Source organism: Rhagoletis pomonella, unplaced genomic scaffold (assembly GCF_013731165.1).
Source record: "Rhagoletis pomonella isolate Grant_MI unplaced genomic scaffold, Rhpom_1.0 Rhpom_scaffold_00018, whole genome shotgun sequence".
Classification (NCBI taxonomy): Eukaryota; Metazoa; Arthropoda; class Insecta; order Diptera; family Tephritidae; genus Rhagoletis; species Rhagoletis pomonella.
Genome location: NW_023458572.1, coordinates 533,137 through 549,331, shown reverse-complemented (window position 1 = coordinate 549,331; position 16,195 = coordinate 533,137). Strand labels below are relative to the sequence as shown.

Here is a 16,195-nt window from a genome sequence, read left to right as displayed (position 1 = left end):
AGTTACTGTGGCTTCAGATAAAGACCAAAACTAATCTTCACCTTACATCAGCTGTAGATATTTCACTTATTACTTTGTTGTCATAAACTCCCGCAACTGTTGCATATAGCGTTGAAATATTACCACAGCTCAGCTAGTCTGCAGGTGGCCGGAAGGAAAAGCAAAAGAGGTGACAGGAAGCAACAATAAACAAGCAAGCATGAAATTTGATATTCATATGCATTTCTGGACAACAACAAAAAACAAAATAAATAGAATTTATGACCGCACGTCACACATGCGGAGGAAATAATGCCTCAAGAAAATTGCGAGTCAGCTCGAAACCGCGAACTTAAGATGCAGCACAGAGGTAGGTACCAATTTAACTAATTCGCCATGTGTGTTGCAAAAGAGGGAAAATGCGTGCGAAGCAAAGTAGCGCACAAAGAATCTCAAGGTTACAATTCCAGCAGAGTTCTTCTTGCATTTACATATATGTACGTATGCGGCACACAAGATGCCACACAGGGCGCGTGATTTTTGTTTTTTTTTTCCAACGTAGTATGCGCTGCACATGCAGATTTGTTATTTATGAGCGGTAACTTAACTTCCATAGGTGAATATCTCTATGCGTTCATATGAACATGCATGCTGTTGCACAACTATGAATTGATATGAAAAATTGCATCTAATATTTAAGTTCGAGTAGGTGTAAAAGCGCTACTTTTAAAAATAACGAATGCTCAAGTTATTAACCAGCTGAACCAATTGCTTTCTGAAATAAATTTAGTGTTGATTCCGCCTACAACTCTGCCAAGCTGATGAGGAAGCATGACCGTAGGTATTTACTTCATTTCCACTGCCGGCCCGGATATCGCCAATCTATTCATGCCATTCTAATCGCGGCAGCTTCTGCAGCGGGATCTCATAAATAATCAACTTCGTTTTAGCATCGGTGCAATTATAGGGTACCCTCTGATAATGTCGATAAGAACCCTTACTACTTAATATGTTCAGGTATGGAAGGTCTTTGAGCATAAATTTTTACGTACATACAGTGGAGTCACTGTATGTACGTAAAAATTTGTCGAGCTAAAGTGTTTTTTTTGTCATTTGCGGTTTTTTATAATAAGTGAACTTACAAAAACTGGCCTTGATAGTTTGAATTTTGTTGCTAATGGTCTTCCGCATTTTATTTTATAAGAAATTCATGCTAATATGAAAAAAGTGCAAAAATCGGTCTACAAATAAAATTCTCAAAAATCAAAGGGATTTTATGGCCGGTTGAATCTTGCCCTTACTGACTAAAATTATATGGGCTATAAAAGTGCATACCCAAAAATGTTCTTAAGAATCAGATTAATAAGTTGAAATTCTGATGAAAATTCGTCGAATTATCCTAAATTTTGTATAAGGTTTGAATCTGTGATTTATATGGTTTTGGTTAAAACTTATATGGTATTTTTTATAGAACATTTATTTAAAAAATTATTTTAAAAAAATCCACATGTGTTCATTTGTTTGAGTCACTTAGGCTAAGATGACATGGCGGCTAATTGAAAAGATGGCGAAAGGGTCGTCCTGAAGGTGGCCAACAAACTATTGGCAGTATCAAATGCTACTGATTGGAAGAAGCTTCTTACTCTCAAGGTATCCCAACAGATTTCTTTTGTGAGAGGCAAACTTTTACGAGCAGCACCGTCTTCATATATGCTGATCTCTTAACGCCCATTCTGAAGTTATTAAACTTTTGCCGTGGCGACATTCACTAACAAGGACCTGTAGTGCACAGACAATGCTAGCATTTGGCTCTCTAATCTTGTAAAAGGTTTTAACCACTTCGATGAATTCTTCGATGCTCAAATGTTTAAATTTGACTTGGATCCGACGCGAGTATACTATGAATTTATTATGGGCCAAAAAACTCTCCAAAAACATTTAAATTTTTCGATGCGCAATGAGCACAATGACACCATGGAGTAATTTCGATTTTGTTAAATTTAATAACGCAATTTTGCACGTCACACACATCCGTGACTATCAAGCGGGAAAAAAGCCAATTGGAAATCCGATCCGAACCCTATTGGAGGACATTGCTACTTTAGTGCCTCGATTGTGCATAAATTGTAAATAACGGTAAACTCAACCTTGTATATGATCCTTCCCAAGAGTACAAGTAAATTGTTGTGCCGGATTTCCGATATAAATGAGTATCTACATAAAAACTTGCGTACATGCTGAATTTAGTTTATGCCGCGGCACAAAGAGCAGAGTGCCAAAAGCCAAAATGTGAGCGTGTGTATGCAAAAGTACGTGAATACATATTAAGCTAAAAACATGCCATGGAGTTCAATTGTGCTCAATAAAAGGTTACGGATTCTTAATCAGCACCAGCAAGTCCAACCACTAACCATCAATTTTTTTTCCATTTTTGTTTGCCTGTGTTATTTGGGCAAATTTATTACTTTCAAATATGTAGCAAGTCACCATTATTTTTATGTAATTAGTGATTCTTTCACAGTTGCAAACAACTAATCAATTATCTACTCTGTGACAATGTCTTTATTGCACTTGGCCATTTACCAAAAACCATTTCTAGGGGACCTTCCAACTCAGGGTGTGCCAAACCACATTTCTAATTTCCCTAGTTAAATGCCCAAGGTCGGATGAGAAGCTTCCCCGTGATAATTCATGCAAATATTTAAAAATTTCCATTTGCTTGTTGTGCACTCAAAAGCAAATCTTAAAAAAGTGCAAATATTTTCCAGTTACGTGCGGCGCTCAAATCACCGCCGATAGCCAAATCGTTTTGTTCCTTTCCCAGCAGGAGGCGAGCCAAAATATCACACTTGCGTAGGCAACAAATGCAATTTGTGCAAAAGTTTATTGTTCACGCCGACGGCGATCCGTGCAACAACAGCAGCAAAATCACGCAGCACAGCAGCCAAAGCCAAAGCCAAGGACGAGCCGCCCACAGTTTTGTATCCGTTTTTAGCCGCAAAAAGTTAGCACGTGAAATGTTACAATAGAATAATTTTGACTAGAAAAAATGTCAATGCCAAAAAAAATAAATGAGAATAGTGGCAAGAAGCTGTACCTACCGCAACAAGCACACACACTAGCTGGAGCTCGTAGCAACCGCATTATATCGCACTTTCAACTTCAGTAGCTTTGGCACACACCGAATTTGTTTTGTGGCTGCAGCAAACAGTCAGAATCAAATATTTATGCCAAGTTTACGCATTTTGTTAAGTGCCGAAGAAGGAAATTGCAAATGCTTAGCAAGTTAGTTTGTATGGACGACTGCATGTGTGTGTGTGTGTGCCTGCTTGATATCGATGTCGTAAAACTACCGCTGCTTGATATTTCAAATAATCGAGCCAACAATTTGCATTGCAAATTCGTTTGCCATAAGCCGCGCTTACGTATTGCCACCAACTGTCGAAATTTCTCAATCTTCAGCCAGCCACAAAAACGAGTGTCGCTGCATCTTATGTGACAACATTTAGTGGAAAAGCAAATTTCGAGTCACTGAAGCGGTGTTTACCCAGGCGCAGCACATACTAAGTACTTAGAGGGTAAATAAATCCACGCATGGATTTCTGCCAGTGAATGTCACTTCCTTAGGCGAACACTTTGTTGCCACACACCACCAGTAAACTGCTTACACTGCAACGCCTTCATGTCGATTTGAGCGCATTAAATGTGTTTGGCAGAGTTTCAAGATTTGTACAAAAATTCTTAAAAGATTAAAATTGAAATTTTATGCATTTGCTGCTGCAAATTTATTTCGGTTTTATTTTGGTATTGCAGTCTAGTGTCAGTTTTGATTGGAAATGCCTTACGCTAGGCTGGGTAACCAAGATCAATTTTCCAAGCCCTCTGGCGTAGTTGCCCATTGCAGAATGAAATCATTACTCCTCGACAAACTCTCGAGATTCTTTAATGAAACTGTGTAATATGTTGACGAAAGAAGATAACTTGTCTCCTCGCAATACATCTGACCCAGCATTCCAGTATTTCGCGATTAATCAGTTAGGTTATTATTTTGGAAACCACTGTTAGCATTTATATGAGTCCAAGCTTGTCCCGTTCTGCAAATGGAGGTCTGGCGTGGGTTAAATTGCCCCAATTTACCTGAAGAGTTACTGAAAATCACAACAGAAGTGACAGCTCGTACAAAATCTATCTTCTTCTTCTACGGTTCAAGCTCTTTCTCTCGACAGTTCGTCGACGACTTGGTTGTCCTCATTAAAGTGGTATGTCGGATGATTATTCGATAAAGCACTGAGCTCAAACTGCATGCAAGATACTTAACGATACAAGAACAAGGTTTTGCGGAACCCAAATGGACGAGCTTCATTCAAAAATATGTATATTTATGTACTGTATTACTGGGTCCAGTGGAATTTCAACCAAGGTCCTGTAATATGATAAAGGGGTCTTCTATGTGTGCACATTAAGGTGGTCCTTAAGAAAAATTAAAGGAACGATTTTTCCAGTCTCACCCCCTCAATCGGCTAATAACACGGTTAAGGATATTATATATAAGTTTTGGTGCTGATTGGAAACCGTTAAGGCATGTCGCACAGGTCGAAAAGTTCAGAATACTCTGTGTAGACTCAAAAAATTAAAATTAATTTTGTTTTTCAACTTATACCCAAACTCGATACTACTACAGTCAAAGATATCACATCTAAATTTTGATTTCGATTGGAGTTGGTTAAGGAGTGTCGCAAAGGGGTCAAAATTCAGATTATCCAGCTGTTAATAGGATAAAGCATTTAAAAGTGGAAAAGTACACGGCAGAAAGAGGAGAGTAGTACAATAAAATTTCTTTTAAAAGAGAGGGGACAAACAACACATACTGCAAGTTGTCAAATACTATAGAGAAAATTGTTCTAACAATACAAAGCAAACTTTATCGGAACCATTTGGAATTAAGTGTTTAGCTATGGTGTAAAATAAATGAACATGAAATTAAGATTCAATTTTTTGCTATTTAAAACAAGCAAAATTGTTAAATTTAAATACTTAGGCGGAAAAATATTATAAAAATCTGTAAATGAAAAACAGTGGCTCCTAAAAGTATACAACATGGAAGAGTAACACATGCAATGTATAATCAGCCAAATCTGTCAGTGATGGAGGGAATGTAACTAGATGTTGCGTGTTATTAGGGGCGCCTGCTATTCTTTTGCGGATTTTTGGCGATCAAAATTAGCGATGGAATTCTGGAATCCATCTGCTGAACTTTGATTCCTCTGCCAAGTGCCTTAATCGACCCCAATCGGGACCAAAATTTATAAGTGATATCTTCGAATATAGTAGTATCGATTTGGGGTATTAGATGAAAAAAATAATTAATTTTAATTTTTAAGGCTCCATAGGTGAATCTGAACTTTGCACCCTATGCGACACGCCTTAACCGTTTCCAATGGGGACCAAAACTTATATGTTATATCTTTGTCCGTGGAATTACCGATTGAGGGGGTGACACTGAAAAAAATCGTTCATTTGATTGTTAAGGACCTTCCTAATGCTCATATCAATGTTAATATTTGCTACTTGAATAAGAAATTGCATTGCCTATCACTCTAATGAAATTTTGTATCTATTATGCGTAAAAGTATATATGTAGAAAATTAATTCGATGCAGTTAATAATTTAATTGCTCTAATTCAATGAAATTTTAGAAACTCTGCTGTCATTTTAATTTTAACCAATTAGCACGGAATTATTTTCAAGCCTGTGCGAGCAGAAGTGCAAAGCATAATAGTATGAATTCACCACAGCTAAATGAACAAACCCACAACATCATTTTAAATACGTAATGTAGAGACATATTCGCATTTATGCAAAAATCCTAAAATACCAAAATATGCACTAGCTGCTGAAATTAGCAGAACTGTAAAAGCGGCAATTACACGCTAAGCGATTACAACAAATTGCATACCACGCGGGAAGAAAAATATATATTTATTGTTGCATTGGGCATATCAAAAAGCCATTAAATATTATTACGCAAATTACATCGATGCAATTGTTTTCATTTCGATTGCGTTTGTTGGTTTGTTATTGGCTATCACTTCAGCCCTTTGTTTTAATTTGCGCTATGATTTTTGCTCTTTTTCCAGCTAGCATTTGGCGATTATTTGCTTTTGTAATGACTATTGTTTTTTGTGACCTTAAGCACTTTTTCAAATTAAAAGCGACGGAATTAATTCGAGAGCAATTAAATTGTATTCGAGAGTGTATTGGCTAAGAGGCTTTTTAAATGCTTAACTGTGGGCCTAATGAAGTGGTGGTAGAACAAAAAAGGATGAAAAGAAAAGTGATAACTGGCAACTTAAGGTAAAGGGAAGGGCACTGGCTTCGTTGATTCAGTTTACTTATTATCAAGTGAAAAAGTTTTCTGTTTAGCGGCATGCGAAACGATGCTTTCAACAACAAGTCGCAGTTGACATTTTGATTTATCAGCCACTCAACGCAATGCTTAAAAGGTATGCCAGTGCGCAAATTGAGTAAAAAATTTGAATAGATGCATGTGTGAATGAAATTTAAAAAAAAATTGCTGGTCGTCATTAGAGTAGGGTGCGTGGCTAGAGCTGGATTTGATATATCCTACTATGTAGTTGAATGCACATACGCAAGGAGAAATGTGCTCATTTTTGAAACCGTGAGTTTGTAAATGGATGTGCTGCCTTTAGTTTATCCGTTTCTTTTTTTGTTCATATTGTGTGTTTATACATATTTTGTTGGAACTTGTTTCAACTTTCCTATAATTTTTTTACCTTGATAACACAACTCAGGGCGTAATAAACAACGTGCATACATAGACATAATTTTTTTTCGAAAACAATTTATTGTCCATGCGAAAACTTTGTACTGAAAACGAATAACTATTTTGCCTACCTGAAAGCCATCATATGTTCATGTGCCGAACTTCATCCCACAGCGTTGATTAGGGCATGGAAACCATGTGATCAAAAATTTCCAGGTGGATTTGAAAATTTCGGGCAACACATAAAAAACATGAGCCATTATTCTTTACCACAATGTTGGGCGTGTAGGCGCCATTGAATCCTTCGTCCACACTGCAAGAAAAGGGAAAAGAGCGCAAAAATTTAAAATGTAAGTAAATTGCATTGAGAGTTTTATTTTTAATCTTTTTGCAAATATTATTAAATTTAACACAAATGGGCAATGTCAAGGCATATTGATTTTTTTTTTTCAAATAATTTGGTCTCTGAAATTTCAAATTCCCCCCATAAAAATTTAATTTACTAAGAAGGAAAGTTGCAAAAAATTTTATTTTTTTATTTTTTGATTTGCAAGAAAAAATCAGAACAGCTTTTGACACTTAAGAAACCAGAAGCAACAACAAAATACACGCAAATATTGTTTTTGCTCTAATGCTACTACCTGTTTTATATGCCTTGAGCGATGCTAAGGCGCGGTGCAAATTAGAGCGATACGATACACGATACGATAGGCAATACGATATGAAATCGACATAAACATGCTAAGTAAGTCAGAATTGGTAAGAAGCGATGAAAACTGTGTTCACTGGAACGTCAGCGACACTGCGTCGACATATATCGCTTGCATATCGGCCGAGCGACACGGATTGCTATCACACCGCATCACGTGGTATCGCATGTGGTATTGCTCCAGGGTTGCGTGATTTTGATTTAGTCAAATCACAAATCCATAAATCAAATTTATTTCTGAATTGAAATTTGCATCAAATCCTAAATAAATTTTATTTGTGATTTGATTTGTCAACCAAATAAGAAATAAATTTTATTTGTGATTTGATTCGTCAAACAAAAAAAAGAAAAGAATTATTTTTGTTATTAAAGGCGGATTTTAAATTAAAAAGGATTTGAAATCACGCAACCCTGTATTGCTCTAATGTGCACTGCGCGCATGTCGATGTCACTTCCATATCGTATCGCTCTAATGTGCATCGCGCCTAAGAAGAAATGGTGTTTTGCTCTCTGGTGGTGGTGGCATGAACGACGATGCCCAAGTGAAAATATCCTTCGGCTCGTCACCCACGGATGGACAACGAAATCAAGGGTGTGGCCACGAGCACAGTAGAAGGACTAAATACAGATTACCTGTCTGCACTGGGGATAAAGAAGTGGCGCAACTAAACGAAGAAGGGAGGTAATTGCGACGTTGTTTTAGTATTCGCCCACATCAACAAAGGGTTTTAGTGCCAATTAAGAAGAAGAATTACAACGAAATAATTCCTGCCTACCAAGAGAAAAAAAATTCTCTAATTTTGGTAGGAATAACCCACATGGAAATGTTGCCTTCAAATTAATATTCTGTAAATTCGCCAAAATAAGAGTATTTTATGAAGCATACATATACTATGAATTTTTACACCGTCAAAAAGTAGTTGATTGTGGTTCAAGTCCGCTTACCATATACATATTTCATAAAGTTTTAGGCGAGAAAATTTTCTAAAAAAAAAAAATGTGTACACTTTGACTTCTCATAATACGGGTGTTTTTGGCCCTTTTTTGAAGAAGTTCAAATCCGATGTTTAAAGGTAAGTGCATTTAAATCCAATTATAATAGTTCAAGATAAATCTATTATTTTATATATTTTTAAGAAAACTGTTGTACTGCTTGGCCTGAAATCGTTTCCTATTTTGAAACTTTACCCCACACTTTCTACTGGTTTAGGATTTTCTCAACGCATCAGTTTTTTGTGGTGTAATCAAGCTAAGAAAGTTAAACAAAGAATGACGACAAAGAATGTAGCAATACGGATTTGGTTTGCTGTGAGTGCAGAACTCACTGTGCTGTTAAAAGTCACATAAAATTGCACAAATCGACAGACAAAAATTGAAAGTAAAAGTAGATAATTAGTGGAGAAGTTTCAACTACTGATTTAATGAAGCAGAGTGGTTGAAAAACATAGAAACAATTCTTAAGCAAACACAAAAAAAACAAAGAAAACAAAAAATTTGTTTGAAGTACAAGCAATCAAAAATAGTTGTAAAGCTGGAGACTTTAAAACTTACTGAAATAAGGGAATTTAGTGTTGTGCTACGAATATGAATGCGAATGTCAATATAATATATATGTACAGGGTGGGCCAAATGAGGCTTACCAATGTTAAACACAAATAACTTTTCTAAATTTTTAATATAATTATATTTTTCTTTTTACAGGATTTATAGTGGATGTTTACAGTATACAACAGCATATTAAAATTATCAATGATCAATTGTTATGATGCGAAGAAATTATAGCCAACTCAAGATCAGCTCACGCAGCCTTTATGATTAGGAGTTTGATCGACCGTTTTGAGGAACGGTGTTCAGTGGCCGAATAGCCTGTCAATGACAAATTTAATCGATTTAATTAAATGCATTTTTATTTTTATTTTATTCTATGCGTAAAAGTCGGCAAATCATTTCATTCAACATTTCAGTGAACAAAAAAGACGTTAAAAGGGATTTAGTTGCGTTTTACTATATTTTTTAAATATTATTATTCAAACAAAAAATATTAGCTTTTAACGGTTTCATAGCAAATTCTATGAGAAAATGTATTTTGCGCATGTAAGATTTATGAAAAACTTCAAAGCCCCGGTGGCACGATTTCGAAACAAAAAATACGTGTCTACTTATTTTCGTTATTCTTCAGTTCTGGGGGTGGTTGGAAAAAAACGTTCGGACCAACCTAATGCATTTACATATATATATGTGTCTGTTTGAACCGAAGTTTTCTTATTCTGAATAATTTTCGCATTTGTTTGGCTGAAGTAGCGGGTGCGCAACGAGCGAATGAATAAAAGCGAAGGAAACTGAAAGGAAATCACATCGCTCCAAGCAACTTCAGCTGCTTCAACTGACAACTATAACAACAAAAACCAAATAACAATTGAATCAACAAACTATATAGAGGTACAATAGTCATGAAAGCTGCAATAACAAAATCAGGAAATAAATGAAAAGAAAAATTTACAAAGCTAGTTGAAAACTACAACTTACGAGCAAGTTGACAACAAAAAACAACGAAATGAAAAAGTATTCCCCACGAAGGTAGGAAAAGTGCGCATGAAGTGTATTTAGAGACAGGGAAAAAGTAATAACAACAGGAAGTCCATTTAATGTGGCTGACGACAGAGCGAAACGTGAGTGACATGCAGAAAAGTGAGTAAGTGAAAAGTGTGCGTGTGAGTGAGTGCATAAATACATACATATATGTACATGTCTATGCCTACTACACATGGCATTAATGCCATGGATATTTGTATAAGATATCAAGGTTTGCCAAACTTAAAATAAAAAAATAGGTATACATATACGAAAATAATAAAAAGCAGAAATAGTGTAAATGGCTGTAGGCATGAAAATGTCGCCGCCAAAAGGTTATGTGCTGCGAAAAAGTGTAGCGTGAATCGCAGTAGCATCTTGATGGGGTTGTGGAAGACATTTATCAGCAAGGCGCAAATGAGTGCTAATTTGGAGAAGCTATTCATTTAATATGCCAAGTGCATGAATGGGGGAAAACTAAACATTTGCAAAAGAATATTATATATGCAGAAAATATTGTTTGGGGGAAAGTGTCAGTCACCAACAAAAGAAAGTAGGTCTACATACATGTACATATGCACCTATATACCTACATAGATGATGCCTTGACATAATGCTACCGCCAGCTGCCAGTGATTTTGCTGACTGAATTGCAAAATATTTTATTTTAATTTGATGAAAACCGGAAATTTTCAAAGTCGAAAGTATTTTTTAAAGACAATTTTGATATGCAGTGAAAGTTTCGGCACTCTCGAGTTTTTTTCCATTAAAATGGGATAGCTGTACCGACTTTTGGCTTCGCGGAATTTGTTATTAAATTTGTAGAGAAAGATAGGTTTATGCAATATTTTTTGGAAAGCGCTGCCACAACTTAAAGAATTTAGATTTATATAATTTTTCAAGGAAGAATGTAAAAAAATTAAATGGTTTTCAGAAAAGCTAATTTTAGGGGTAATTTATTTATAGTTCTTTTAGTAGAGTTCCCACTTATCGAAAATATACAATTTATTGAGTAATGAAAAATAGCGAAATACAGTGTGGATATTAAAAATGTAGCATTTTAGAACAGTTTTTTTTTCTAATATATTTCAACTGAGTTTTCCACTACCAAGAAATGTTAAGCCAAATTGGGTTAAGTTAGAGTAGCTGATTCTGCTATATATACATCGATCCATTCAGGCTTCTTGAAGTCCCGGGGGCGAAGGAAAAAGTACTGCTGAACACAACTGAGCGCTTCTCTGAACCTTTTACAGGTTTCTAAGTTTAATTTTGATTGACCTTTTGGAAGTGTTGTTGCGGATTTCGGTTTTGTTGTCATTGGAGAGTAACTGGATGTCGAGAATAATTCCTAAGTACTTGGATTTTTTCAAGAGTGGTATGTAAATATGTAAAATGTTAGAGTTTGCCCACCAAAAGTTCTTGGAAAACCTTTAAAGTGAAATAAATTTTGGTAGCATTGCCAATTAATTAAATAGTTAACCGATTTAGTTTAGCAACGCAGGGCGAGCAGTGATTAATTTTTGAACTTGCTAGCAACAATTTTTAATGCTTCCGAATAAAATTAAATTGTCAGCTACAATGTATTGTAAATATGTATTTCCTTCATACACTGCATTCCTGAAACTGACTTGCCTACGAAAGAACGTTGATTTATGGACAATAACAACAACAGCAGAATGTCCTACGGTCATGCACAGATGCCGTACAAGTAAGAAGGAGAGGGAAATCACAGAAAAATGCCAAAACAAAATCGAAAACGTAATCGAAAATTGCACGAAGCTTTTTCACGCAGATAAATATTTTTGTGTAAATGCATACATATGGGTGTTTCCATGATGTCGGACGTGACATTTGAACGATTTTAGAGGTAAATAAATTATACGAAAACAGAAGCCACTTGTAAAAAAAAAAAATGTGCCGTTGTCTAACTTTTATACCGTCCTTTGGTTGACAAAAACAGAAGTGAAGTAAAGATAAGCAAAACTCTGCGAATCCTCTGAGGTTTTCTATTCTTAAAAATTCTTTCAATAAAGTCAAATCACGGACAATTACAACCAATTCATGTTTAATCAGACGCAATTTTTTGTTGGTTTTATTTTGAATTAAAATATGATAACGGACGTGACAGATCTCCACCACATACAGTTAGTTAATAATATAAACACAGTTAAATATTTTTTATAATATCTTCAATTATTCTCTCCACCGTTTCGCGTTTTCATAACCTCTTTTCACCATTTGAATACGAAATCTAAAGTTGTAAATGCGGTTGAATCCATTCACTTGCGCTTTCGGTTTTCATGGAAACAGCCATATGTAAGTGTGCGTAAGTGTAAGTGTAAGTGTATATATACAAAAGTACATACATATATATGTGCATAACTATGCGCGAGCTACATATTGGAAGTGGCAAAATGGCAGCACTGTAGGTATGTATACTTAAATGTGCGCTGGGAAGTATGTATGTATGCGTTGAGATGTGTTTGTGGGTGTTCGCGCGTAGGGCGGATTAAAACAATTTAGGTCGCTGTAAGCAGTCCGGTGGTTCAACAACGCCCCGCCACTTTTTACTTTGCATTAAATGTGCGGATTAACACGATACAGCAAAATCATGTGGGTTAACGCCACGCAGAGGCGCAGTAATGCGGATATTTACTTATACATATATGTATTAAAGAACACACGTATGCCCGTACGACATACATAAATATATTACCCTACAAGACATTGCTGAGCACTTTAGGCAAAAATTCTCACACATTTACACTTTTGTTTTTGTAGTACGGCATAAATGAGTAGTTTGACTATTAGTACTGAGGACTTTCTGATGACAACATTGAGGGGAAAGTACTCAATTTTTTCCCATGGCCTGAACGAAAATGAGGACTTTGATAAGCACTTTTGTGATTAGGAGTAATGATAATATGAGTACTCATATGATACTCAGCTGTCTTGTAGGGTAGCAAGCATGTTACTTGTATGCTGAAAATAGAAAACAATATGCGTAATTTATGTCAATGTTGGCTTCGAATGTTCAATGAAATATTAATTACAATGCGTTTGCTAATTTGTAAATGTAGGCATACATACATATGCCTCAATATACAGCCCGCGACATAACTAAAGCACCTAAACATTTTGATATTTTAATTGTTGAGTCTTCGTTATTTTTGTATAAAAATTTTGAACAAATAACCATATAAATCCAAATTTCAGACTTTGTAAAAAAATTATAAAAATTCAACAAACTTTTCACTGCAATTCCAAGCATTTTATTTTAATTTCTAGAATATTTTTTTGGTATGAAGTTTTATCGCTTATGAAATTCTAGTATTATAAAGTGCAAATTTCGTGTTGCTAAAAATCGCGTTGATTTTTGATAATGTTTTTGCTGATGGTATCACGCATTTTTTCCATACAAATTAATTTTTTTTTTTGGCAAAGAGCGCATAATACCGGCAGAAAACAATTATTAAAAATCAACTTTAAACTGCATACCAAAAATTTATTTAGAAACTCTGATTAAATTAGTTGGAATTGGAATGAAAAGTTTGTGCAATTTTTAAAATTTTTGTACAAAATTTGAAAAAAGTTTGAAATTTGATCAAAACCAAATTAGTATGGGACCACTTCTGAAGTACCACCTTTCCTCTAAATAAAAATTATAGAAATCGATTAACGTAGTCCAAATATATGCGGTAGCTTACATAAAAAAAAATATTCCGACTAATTGATAATCTCCTCCCTTTTTGAAGTCGTTTTGTAATAAGTTTAATTAAAAGGTCTGATATTTTAAGAAAAAGCGATTGCTTAGTTTGTTTTTAGGAACTTGGAAATGTAAAGTTTCAAACTTTTGAGAACTGCTAATCTAGGAATTATGTAAGTGCCCAATTTTGAAACAGTTTTAGAGCCAATACAAAATTGGGCCACTTCACAAAAATTTAATTAAATTGTTAATTTGAATACCAAAAATTATTTGCCTTCTTTATTCGGGTCTACCGTAAGTAAAAGTGCATATAATGCTACGAATTTTTGATATTTTTGTAATTAAAGACGGTTGGTTTGGCTGTGAATTTTCCGCATTACTCGTAGCTCTGAATGCACGTGTGCACATAAATATGTACATATATGTTTCATTTGTATAGCACTTCTTACTACTCTAACAATTGGCAATAGCGTTAAAAATAATATTCTAGTTATACACCAATAATAAGAATAGGACGAACATGTTTGCATGAATTTACTACCTTTTCGTGTACAGAATTAATTACGTAATTAATAATCCAAAGCCAACATTATGCTGATTAAAGTTAAAATTTCATGTTCAAATAAATATAAAAGTATATGTATGTATGTACAAAGTATATATTCATTTTCACTCACATCCGACGTGGCGTATGAGCAACATAGACAAGTTTGTGTGTTAATCAGTAACTAGTATTTCAAATTACGCTTTATTTCTTTTATAAATGCATTTGAAAAGCTCTATGCTGTAGTAACCTTAACATAAATTTTGATAATACAAAAGCGCCAATATGAAAGGTAAATTGTGACCGAAATCATAATTTAAACCTTTTTTGTGTCACCGTTTTATTTATGGCTTATTTTATCGTTAAAGTTCGAATAACTGTTCAAGCGCAAAGATTTTCCAATCCCAAGGGAAGCATTTAAATGTTTGAAGATAAAGAAAGGGTAAGGAATATTTGTTGATAGCGCTCTCGTATGCAGAAGAATGAAAAATAGGTCTAAACAGAAATTAGATGTTGAAATTTTCATTTGAAATCCGGCTTAAGAGCAGCTGGCTTTAGATAATAAAAGACTGCATTTTTTATCGTAGACGCTCCAAAGTTTCACATTAAGTATTTCTACTTTCTGTAAATTCCGAGATAATTTCAGAAATTTGATAATTAAGCTATTAGACAAATTTTAACATTTCACCCCAAAAACATAAGCAAGAATTTTATTGCACGAAAAAATATTAAAACGTCTTTACCATATCAGCCTTCCACGAATGCAACGCAAACTAACTAAGCCCCAAAGACATAATAAATAAATAGTAAATTATAAATGAAGGCATTAAAAATTAAAGAAAGCTTATTGGAAGACTTGCTGCGCTGACCGACCGACCAGCTTTGATTGCCGTGAACTTTGAGCCAGCTCGAGGTAAAAAATAAAATCTGCTTTGTGTGCAAACATCTACCTTAGTGTGTTTGTATATGTATGTGAGTGTAAATGCTGTGCCCAGCAGATTAGTTGGAACACGCCCGAGGGACCCGACTTTGCTGTTGCCAGTGCTGGCGAGTTTAAATGGTTTTTTTTTGTTATGGGCTGTGGCTTGGGTGAGGAACGCAAATAAAATTGCTGCAATTAAGCTTGTGCATCAGCGAACAAGGTGGACAAAATCGATGAGGGCAGTAAAATTAGGCCGATAACTTTTTGGAAAATTTCAAAAAAATTTCTTTCAGTACGGCATTAAATTATATTTTAACGACGCCAGATAAAAATCCTTGCGCTGATTTTTGTGTAAAATCTGGAAAAATTGAAAATGTTACTCATACGCCACGCATGAGCATGTAAGAGTACGGCCAAGTACGGGTACATTCCAAAACGTCAAAATACAAAGCATCAGCCTATAAATAAAATAAAAAGATTTATTGTTTTTTTTTTACTTATTTCCATTTTAAATTAAAATAAATAAAATAAATAAATAATAAATATCTTGCGAAAACATTTCTACATCAAAAAGTCGTCCTCCAAATGGTGCTGCCGTAGGAGTCGGACAAAATATTAAGTCGTACCACATTAGTTCTAATTGAACAGTGACTTTAGACTCATATCAGTACGCAGCCATTTGCTTGACCGGCTTTAGAAGCCCCTTATACCAGCAATGGTCCACTAGCGTCTAGAAGGAACTTGAAATATTGTACAGAAGTTATATATACTAGTGTTCGCCCAGCGGTTGAAATTCAACCGATAAAATTAAGGATAGTTTATGTAAGTTGAATGAGCTAAAATAACATTAGTTGGAATGGGTTAAGTGGGGCGGAGTTTAGCTTAGTACTTGGTATAACATAACATAACCATAACATAAGAATAAATAACATCACATATGAAGCATAACACACCACAATATAACATCGCACACTCTTCAG

The 16,195-nt window shown here is 34.9% G+C and overlaps 1 long non-coding RNA gene across 2 annotated transcripts in view; it reads right to left on the bottom strand.

The window, feature by feature from the left end:
- LOC118749534 overlaps window positions 1-16,195 on the bottom strand; it is a 130,505-nt gene that overhangs the window by 20,426 nt on the left and 93,884 nt on the right. For both annotated transcript variants that reach the window (XR_004994240.1, XR_004994239.1), the window contains exon 3: window positions 6,895-7,076. This is a non-coding gene — a long non-coding RNA (uncharacterized LOC118749534). The remainder of the gene's footprint in view (window positions 1-6,894; window positions 7,077-16,195) is intronic.